This window comes from Stigmatopora nigra, chromosome 5, assembly GCF_051989575.1.
Source record: "Stigmatopora nigra isolate UIUO_SnigA chromosome 5, RoL_Snig_1.1, whole genome shotgun sequence".
NCBI classification, from domain to species: Eukaryota; Metazoa; Chordata; class Actinopteri; order Syngnathiformes; family Syngnathidae; genus Stigmatopora; species Stigmatopora nigra.
This window is the reverse complement of record NC_135512.1, coordinates 6,184,914-6,195,148: the sequence shown is the minus strand read 5'-3', so window position 1 is coordinate 6,195,148 and position 10,235 is coordinate 6,184,914. Positions and strand designations below refer to the sequence as shown.

Here is a 10,235-nt window from a genome sequence, read left to right as displayed (position 1 = left end):
TGTGCGTACCTGTGACAGAATTGGAAATTGAGCCGTGTAATAAGCGCTGTACGTTTCCAGATAGGATTGCAGCAACTTTAACTTCCTCTGAGTCGATGGCTCTCGCCAAAAGAAGAGCTGTTGTCCCTCGGCACGTCGCCTCTTCCCGGGGAAGCCTTCACAAAACAAAATGCACTTGATTATCCAAACATTCGTCATGATGAAGACGTGTGGGCTTGACTTTTTAGAGGGTTTTTTCTCTTTAATTGAGGCCATCTCAGGGTTCTCATTCCATTTTTTTTCATTCACATCCTGCAACGATTTCTGTTACTGAAGCAGTTTTACTGATATTGTGAAATTTTAGGGGGGGGGGTTTATTTGCATGTACACATGGTTGTTTTTTTTGTGTGGGTGGTTCTATAGTGTATCCAAACGAACAAATATATTACATTTCTTAAGATATTGCGTTTCTTGTTTTTATATGAGGGTTGTTTTGAATTTGAAGGATGTTTTGGCTTGAGAATTCTTGAAAAAAAAACAGGAGATGACCTACATTTGGGGGTGCTCAAGCCTTATTTACTATTGTAAAATTATTTTCTAGCATTTTCTTTTCTTATTTTTTTTAGTAGATTTGGTCTCTGGATAAGCAAATTGACTTGGATTATTTAACATTTTTAGGCTGGGATGTAAATATCCGTCATAAGGATTAAAAGGGGTCCTGGGTTCGAATCCTGGTCGGTTCACCAGTGTGTAGTTTGCGTGGGTTTTCTTTGGGTACACCAGTTTCTTTCCACATACCAAAAACATGTATGGTAGGCTGATTGGACACTCTAAAATTGAGTGTGATTGGGAATGGTCGACTGTCCACCACCTCTGGCTTTAAGTAATCTGTGATAGGCTGCAGCACCCCCGTGACCCTAGTGAGGATAAACTGGTTCAGATAATGAATGCATGAATGAAAATCGAGGCGCTATTAGGAGCATTTGACCTGATTTTAGTGACAACTGAAATCAAGACCACCCCCACGGCTCCCAGCATTGTTCGGAAGTCACAAAAATAAACAGAAAGCCACGTGATTCGCCAGCGATCTCAGTTGAGGTCATTTCTTTCCACTTCCTTCAAGGCGAGGGCCCACGCAGCAGCGGATGGCGAGCGCAGGAAATTAGTCAGCCAAGACTTGCTTCAGTTTCTGGGATATTTAAATGAAGCGGCGCCGCAGTGCGTTTATGAATGCGCTGTGAAGTTTAATCTGTCAATGACACGGCTTGGACTAGGGGGAGATCATTTGGCCTGTAGCGTGTCTGAAGACGTCACACACACACATAGAGACGGAAAAAAAAAACTTCCGGCTGGTCCCAGCGCCCAATTATCCTCTAATGGTCATTATCTCGTCTTGTGCGTTTTGAGACTACTTCCTGGGCATCTGTTGGCCGTCAGCTGACTTGAGGGAGTTTGACTTCCGTCACGTCTCATTGTTTCTGCGTGTACTGCTTTTCTTCCTCTTTTTTCGTGTTTTTTTTTTTTGTAAATAAATCCAACAGCACTGCCAAAAAACTAAACTACCATGACACACACGTCTGCTTTTATTTTTCGGTTAGGCACTAGGCAACGTTCATTTGGGACTTGTTTTACTAATGTGCTTTTCTGCAAGGCTTTCTCTGTGCCGGGTATTTTTTTTTCAAACACATTTTCTGGAGGCCTGTATTTATAAGGAGGAAAAACGTTATTATAAACAAGTTAAATTCCAAAGGGCATACTCGAATCGTACTAGTCCAAGGGTGTTGGTTCCTGGCTCTTCTGTTTTCTGTTGCTTTTAACTTGAGGGAGTTTTTGTTTCCCACATGTGAGGTTCAACACTGTATTTATTCATCCATTGAAGATGTTGGGTATTGAATTCGGTCATTTTTTTTAATCGTATTCTTGTGTTGTAAACACAGAATGCAAACTAGCTTAAGATGTTGATGTCAGGGAGGGGTCAAACTTGTTTTGCGGCCAACATTTATGCCAACGAGATCTCATGAGGGCCAGATCAGTTTATTTTTGGCCTAAAAAAGTGAACTTACTATCTATCATTGACAGTGCTAGACATCAATGGCACTAGAAGATAAGCACCCACAGCGTGTTTAGGTGATTTGGACATCTATTATTGTCAATAGCAGGCAATGAGTTCATTTTGCGTCACTTCTTTGATTTTCACTTCCATTTAAGGGCACTTTTGGGTTGCTTTCGGTATATTTTGGCTCATTTACTGTTGATTTTTAGGTACTTTCCGGGATGCTACTTCTTCGTTTGTTGTTTCAACAGTAGGGGGCGAATGAACTAACGGGGCTAAGTGCACACAAATCACAAACATCTGGATTTGCAGCTCCTTCTTGCAAAAAATAAAAGCATTTAATTATACACGTACAGTATGAATGAGCCATAAAGCGCCTGTCGGAACGCATTATGAGCCGCTTTCCCGGCCCACGAGCCACATGTTTGATACCCCTGTTCCCATTTTCAAAGGCAACAAATAGAAAGGATGAGGAACACATAACATTACACTAAATCTAATATAAATAGCATTCACTACCTTTGGTAAATATTACAAACTCGTTTTGCAAGCCTAACTGAGGTTTGCTACCACTAGATAGCAACAACAATATTGTTGGAAATACTAGTGTACAAAAATCTCCATAATAATTGCCTGGCACTCAAAAAAAAAAACAGTCTCGAGAACGAAGTTTGCTCACGTGCTCGTTAGTTTACTGTAATCGTGTGAAGCTGAACATTTTTCACATTGAAATCCAAATGTCGAGAAAACGGGAGGAAAAAAGAAGGTAACTTCACTTGGCATTCCCGACTTTAATTTGCAGCAGGAGAGAAGGCAAAGAGGCTGAGGAGAGACAAACCTCCACTGGGACGTAATTATCATTCTCCATAATGAAGTGACTGCAGAGGAGCTGCCCCGCAATCCCCAGAAAGAGAATGCTGATAAAGACGAGGCCTGCGGAGAAACCATTAACGTCCCTGCCTGCGTTACGACCGCCACACCTTATTCACTTCTCAATTCCTAACCGAATAAAAACAACATTTGTAATATCACACGCCTCTGTGGCATCAAAGACGACATCTCGTGTGCTTGTTTGGCGTTGGTACACGCCCAAACAGAGCTGCTCTTGTGGGATAAAGTCAGCCGCATTCCCGAGAGGATGGAGTTGATTTTGGCGTATGGAGGCAAAGTCAGAACGCCTGTCAATACCCGCCGCAAACAAAAAGCTTGCTGTTTGCGTTCTGGATGACGGAACTAAACAAAGTGGAGGGCAATGTGTTCTAAACCAGGCTTTTGGCATCTGGGGTGAATCGTACTAACAAATTAATGATAAATACTAAAGAAAATATGTCACATACCGTAATCACAGCTATGGTAGGATGACTCATTCCTAAACATCCCAATTCCAAGTTTCGCCATATTTGGTAGAGTAGGCAGTCCCTTTAAATAGGAAACACAAATCAACAATGACAGTTATGATCTTTGACCTCATTACTCCAAATTAAATAATCCCTACTCTTTCCTTTTCGAAAAATACATTGTAAGTCTGATAATTATCCCTTAATTTGTTCTCAAGTTATCACAAATATCCTTTTCTGACTTATGTGACCTTTGACCTCGATCCCCCAAATCCAATAACCCGGACTGTTTCATATTCCAAAAATACCTTGCAAATCTGATAATAATCCCTTTATTTGTTCCCGAGTTAACAAATATCCTTTTGGAACCTTTGCGACTTTTGACCTCATTACCCCAACATTTAATCCCCTTCACTTTACCATTGCAAATATAACCTGCAAATTTGTTGATAATCCCTTTGTTTGTTTTTGAGTTATTTTCAACACAAACATAATAACTAAGACGCACTGAACCCAAGACCTCCATCTTTGGTCTTCACCTACAATCGAATGTTGTTATTTGTTTGTGCAGTTTGTGGTGAAGCTTTAAATCTCGTTATACTGATATAATGACAAAAATATTATATATAATATACATAATTATATAATATATTATATAATTATATAATGACAATAATGTTATATAATATATATAGAGAGAGAATTATATAAAGACAATAATATTATATAATATATACAATAAGTAATATATACAAGTATATATAATAATACTGAATATGGGATGAATAAAGTTATCCAACACCAATAATAGCATTCAATTCAATTCATTATCAGAACTTGTATTAAGTAGCCAAAAGCTAATGTGGCTAGACCTCATTTATTTGATGATAGTGGCATCGTATATTTGCTGGTATATATGTATTTAAGCGATAATCCATCATTAACTGCTAATTATTTTGTGCGGACCTGAAACCAGCAAATTGAGCCGACCCCGTGCGTGCCAATGCGGCGGGATTACCCCTCCTAGATTTTGCTTTATATCTCCAATTCCAATCCCCTTTAGGTCCAATGACTGAAGATGACGCGGAAAGGAGCGCTTTATTTTATTTTCTGGCCGTCTCTCCGGGGCTCCTCCTACAGTGTTGAATTGCAATTTACTCCAAATGGAGACGGGCGGCAGTAAAGTTTCTTTTTGTTTAGAAGCTGCCCAAGGTGAACTTTAATGCTTCAAACTGCCAAAGTGGCTGGCAAGTGCTCAAGAAAATGAAGCCCTCTGGCCTATTCCATCAAATGATACATCTATTCTGACATTCCCAATGGAGATAACAGTGCTCCAATTGCATATTAGCCTTTGAATCATTAATTAACTTCTTTCCCGTCCCGTATCGCCGAGCTGAGGGGAAATAGAAGGGATGAAGAAAGACGCCGTCACCAACTGAAGAGGAAAAAATGTACCATTCAATCAGTAGATGATTGTGTTTTTAAAAGGACTGCAAGCAAGTCTGAACCGTAAATGGAGAGGTGGGGGGCAATCTGGGGTCAGCGTAGTGCTAATATTGAATGGGAAAATTACAGAAAGGCAATGGATTTATAGACAAACAACATTGTTAGGTCATTCTACATTTGGATAGCGATTCTGATGCTCTATCTTCTCAATGGGGTTTTTAGGGCCAAAAATGATTCTTATATTTCAAATATGAAGTGAAGAATTCTACATTTGATCATGTGAAAGGTGTGCTAATCTAATCTAATCTAAATACTCATAGAAGGATTTTTCCATGAAAAAGCATGCAGTACACAGGAGGGATTTAGATAATAAATGTTATTTTATAGTGGCTCTAATTCAATTTCTTTTCCAAGTATAGTATATATATTGTATTGTCAATTATCATAAAAAAAATATTAAAATAATTATAAAGTAAATATGATATTTCTGGATTTTAGTCTTGAATAAAATGAAAAAGCCAGAAAGAAATGTATTTTAAAATACTTCTGCAGTGCTTGATCTGTCATTGATTATTTTTGAAATCCAAGTTTACTTTGACTGCCTGCACAAAATAGAATGGGGGTCCGGCTCTAGCCCCCTAGGCCATGAATTCGACACCTGTAAATTTAACAATGTAGGTGGCCACACAATATGTGTTTGTCATTTTTAAAAAGGATATTATTACAGGTAGATAAGGTGGAGAACATTAGCATATTTATCAGAAACGCTCAGCAGCATACAACAGCAACATGACACCCTTTACTGATTTCTTGAGAATAATGTCAGACGCTGAATTTTAATAGCATCAAGTCCAGCTGCAATAAATCTCCAAAAACGGGTGCACCACTCCTAACGGGAACAATAAAAGTGAAGCAGCGGGTGAACAGTCAGCACTCGACTGCGGGGATCCTTAATCACGGCTGATGATGGCCAGTAAAAAACAAAAAAGAAACGCCTCACGATATGAAAATGAATAATAGAAGAATGCGGAGGGGGCGGCAAAAGGCTTTTTTTCTCACTGTCAGCTCACTCAGTTGTTTGCCAGCTCTTGAAATTCTCAAATTTCAATTTGTCTTTTGGTTATAGGAATCATTCCTCATCACTTTTTCGTATTTTTTGGACACCTGAGTATAAGTCGCACCAGCCAAACAATGCACAATGAAGAAGACAGTATATATTATGTTTTTTTCCAGACTATAAGTCGTACCATCTAAATAATACACAATGAAGAAGAAAAAAAGTATATATTATATTTTTTCTGGACTATAAGTCGCACCTGAGTATAAGTCGCACCAGCCAAATAATGCACAATGAAGAAAAAAGTGTATATTATATATTTTTTCCAACTAAATAATGCACAATGAGGAAGAAAAAAAGTATATTATTTTTTTCTGGACTGTAAATTTCACAGATTAGGGAGGGCATTTTTTTTATTTGATCACAAAACAATAACAAACATACTCTAAAGTAAATGCAGAGGTTAATGTAGTTTTTGGGATAACTATAGCCTAAAAAAAATACAACATATATAAGTTTCACTTGAATTTTAGTTGCAGGCCCCAGCCAAACTATGAAAAAAAAATGGGATTTAATAATTCGGGAAATATGGTACTCGGTCTTCAATTGATGCAAAACGGTCGGGAAGCCGCATACTATGTGCAGCGGGAGGGAGGACTATGATATTCCACTTGTTAGATGGAACATCTTGTCACAATTTGCAATGGATCCATTTTCTGTCTCTCTCGTTTGTCACTCATTTCTATGCAAATGGCGGCACCGAAGCTGACGTCTCAATCGTCGCGGCCGGGCTTTCCCCAAATTTCCTTTTACAGTCTGGACGGCGCTGACCTCCTAAGCGCATGGAAAATGTTTCACAAGAACGACCTGGAGGGGGTGAGCTGCCCCTGCGGAGCTCAAGTGAACGCTGCTTATTTATGTATTACTTTGCTTTTGTAGTACCTGCGCATTTCTCATCCTGTATGCTTAAAGGTGCTCTCCCCTCTGGCAAGCCTAGTGACGGCAATCTGCGAGCAACTTTTAAGTCTTTCAAAACGCTGCCTTTTTCTCAACTCTTCCTCTACGCGGGGAATTGGACATCTATCCTTGTCAATAGCTGGGAATTTTGTGTCAATTTTGTTTCTAACTTTAATTTTTGGGTACTCACAGGTCACTTCTGGTCCATTTTGGATTAGTTTGGGGCATTTCCTTACGTAGATTTGGTTTTGAGCATTTCCAGGTTACTTAGAGATAGTTTTGGGCATTTCCAGGTCATTTAGAGTTGGTTTTGGGCATTTCCAGGTTACTTACAATTGGTTTGGGGTATTTCCAGGTTGCTACCGCTTGGTTTTGGGCATTTCCAGGTTACTTAGAGTTGGTTTTGGGCATTTCCAGGTTACTTAGAGTTGGTTTGGGGCATTTCCAGGTGAATTAGAATTGGTTTGGAGTATTTCCAGGTTGCTTCCACTTGGTTTTGGGCATTTCCAGGTTACTACTGCTTGGTTTTGGGCATTTCCAGGTTACTTAGAGTTGGTTTTTAGGCATTTCCAGGTTGCTATCTGTTGGTTTTGGGAGGGGTGTGTATTACATTTGTGGTGCAGTGTGCTTACGGGGGATTATCAACAATGCTCCACTGGACATTTGGGGGAAGACAACATCTGTTCGCTTCCATTTTTAATGCACCAAAGCAGGGCAAGTTGGCAAACTTTCGGCAGTGACTGTGCATTTAAGGGCAACTGGGGCAATGCCCCAATAGAAACAGCAGGTGGGGCTGTGGAGGAAAAAGGCAGAGTCACAAGCTTTGGGTCAAGGCCAGAGAGGAGAACTAACTCGAGTATTTTGTTCTACTGGACCCCTCAGTCCACCAAGAGGAGACAAGAGGGATTGGCTCTGATGTTCTGGAGGGACAATATCACCCAATCAGGATGCTAGGATCCCCAGAGAGCCGGATGAAGTGGCTCGGGAGAAATGAGGACGGATTTCACAGAATAACAGCAAAAAACAAGACGCAAGATACTTTGCTGTGAGGGATATAGGCCCAGGTTGTCAAGGTAACAACATAGCAATTAGCTAAATTTTTTAGGCCTCCAATGAGTCTGCCCCGTGAATTCTTCCAAAGTAACAAGTGGCTTTAGCGTTTCGCCACGAGGTACTAAAACGTCTTTGAAGATGTGCTCCCAAGCTCATTAAAAGTTTCACGCTGCATCAACGTCGACTATTTGATGTCCGTGTGGTTTAGTATACTTTATAAGAAAAAAAATACTTCCCTATTGAATGACTACATGAAAGGTCAACGCCACAGTTTTGCTTTCCTTGAAAAAGCCACTCGTTTCTTTGTGTCATCACAACAAAGTCACGTTAAAACTCTCTTCTAGCTTTCAATTGACTTATTTCCATTTTGCTACAGCAACTTTTGGAGTTATCCAAGGTATTCATACTGTGACTAACGGGAATTTTACGTACGGAATGTAGCCAGACATGCTACCTTTGCCCTTCAAAGGATTGCTTGAGAGTGGAGGGGTTCTCTCCCCCAACTTACAGGAAGTCTGCCAACAGATTTTAAGGGTGGCGGCACGCATTCCTCGAGGAGGAAGTGGCCAAGTCGACAAGGATCCAGTGTGTAAATGAACGATACATCAAGATGGCAACAAATGGCGCTTGTGTATTAAAGCAGAGCAGGACATTGCCACATGTTGCAAATGGATACACACTTACAACCGTTTATCAGCATAAATAAACATTAAAAGATCTCATTGCAGAAAATCAACCAAATGCAGAAGAAAAATAAACACTAATATGAATGGCCACTAGTTGGCGATATTGTTTGTATAGAAACAACCATAAATTAGATCATGGAAGGACTAGAGGCAACCCGTGTGGCAAGACTGAAATGGACTGCGAGCAAGACAGCTAGTAGCTATTATTCCCATGATTGTGTCTTTTGCCATCGCTGTCTTATTTATGGACCTGGTCCAAGAGGCCGGCTGATTGGAGGAAAATAGAGCCTTTTAAGAGACATAAATTTAAGGCCTTAAAGAAGGCAATAAATACAAAGTGCTGCGTTGAAGTCTTTGACCATCACTGACTGCTTTGTTTACTTGATTGACTTCAGTGATTTGGACAGATAGCCAAGTATGACTAATACAATTAGCACTAGAAAAAAACAAGGTGTATGCTGGAGGGTTCCATATCACCCGTTTCCTACCTGTTAACGTATATGTTTTTTGATCATTTCAAATTGTGTATGCCGTATAACAACTTTTGTACAGGAGAAAGTACGTTTTTTTTGTAAAAACGATCTCGTTTTCCCCATATCGGCTCTAATCCAGATCGTTTTGGTCACTGGTAGCAGATGAAAATGTCATGATCGGTTGCTAATTTGTCATGCTTTGAGTATGATATGCCCAGTCACTTCTGCCCTTTTCACGATATATAAATATAGCACATCAGCAAGTAATGTACCCAGACAGTCAAGCTGTCAGCGTCATACAGCAACATCTACAGAATCTTGAATTTAGTGGATGCCCCGTTCACTTTGGGGAAAATGTTAGACTTTTAAGTGCGCCTTGTGTGAGTAAATATGTGCTGCCTTGTATTTTTACAGTTTATTATCACTTAATAAGGGGAATTGCAATCATTAATAAGAGGAGCGACTGGGCGAGGTTGACAGGTATGAAAAGTCGTCACCTGACCAGTTTGGTCTCTTGAGGTGGAAGCAAATCTTGGGCAAAATTGGACGTCAGCAAACTTCCCAACATATTGCCACCATCAATTTATTTAGTTTTCCTTGCAGTGGAAGAACAATATCAATTGATGGCGCCCACCCACCACTCAACTGTAAAGCCAGTAATCACCACAGACGAACAAGGAGACTCTTCTACTCATATTTTGCAGGATGTCCACAGGGAAAATGTCATACAATGTGATTTAATCCAATCGACTACACTTTCCAAACACATTTGCGTGTTTTTTGTGGTGGACGGGAAAAGATTCATTGGATTCTCATTCATTTCAAGAGAGTAAAGTTGATTGAAGCAGAGCAGATATTGGGACAAAACAAAGCAGAGATACAACTCAGAGATGATTAACCTTGAGGAAAACCTTCCCAGCAGAGTTGAAGCTGATATAGTAGCTGCAAAGGGCGCTCCGACATAATACTACTAAAGCCTATGGATTAAAGTATGGATTCGTGACTGGATGTCAATTAAATTCATAAGTGAGTCGAGGCAGGGGAGCAAATACTATGGCAATGTAGTCCACGCGCTGTATATGTGGGTCCATCCATCTCCCATTGAGGGTCGTGCTTTGTGCCTTCGGGCAAAATCATTCAATCACATTCACAGCAACTTTGAGTTGCGACTCATGCCGCGCTGTCGGCGCCCAA

The 10,235-nt window shown here is 40.1% G+C and overlaps 1 protein-coding gene across 4 annotated transcripts in view; it reads right to left on the bottom strand.

Moving 5' to 3' along the window:
- mydgf (myeloid-derived growth factor) overlaps window positions 1–10,235 on the bottom strand; it is a 50,965-nt gene that overhangs the window by 18,869 nt on the left and 21,861 nt on the right. For all 4 annotated transcript variants that reach the window (XR_013326229.1, XR_013326230.1, XR_013326231.1 and 1 more), the window contains exons 9-10: window positions 3,370–3,451; window positions 10–155 (exon numbers count right to left, since the gene is read on the bottom strand). The gene's annotated coding sequence lies outside the window, so the exon portion shown is untranslated. Of the gene's footprint in view, window positions 1–9; window positions 156–3,369; window positions 3,452–10,235 lie in introns of those variants that run through there.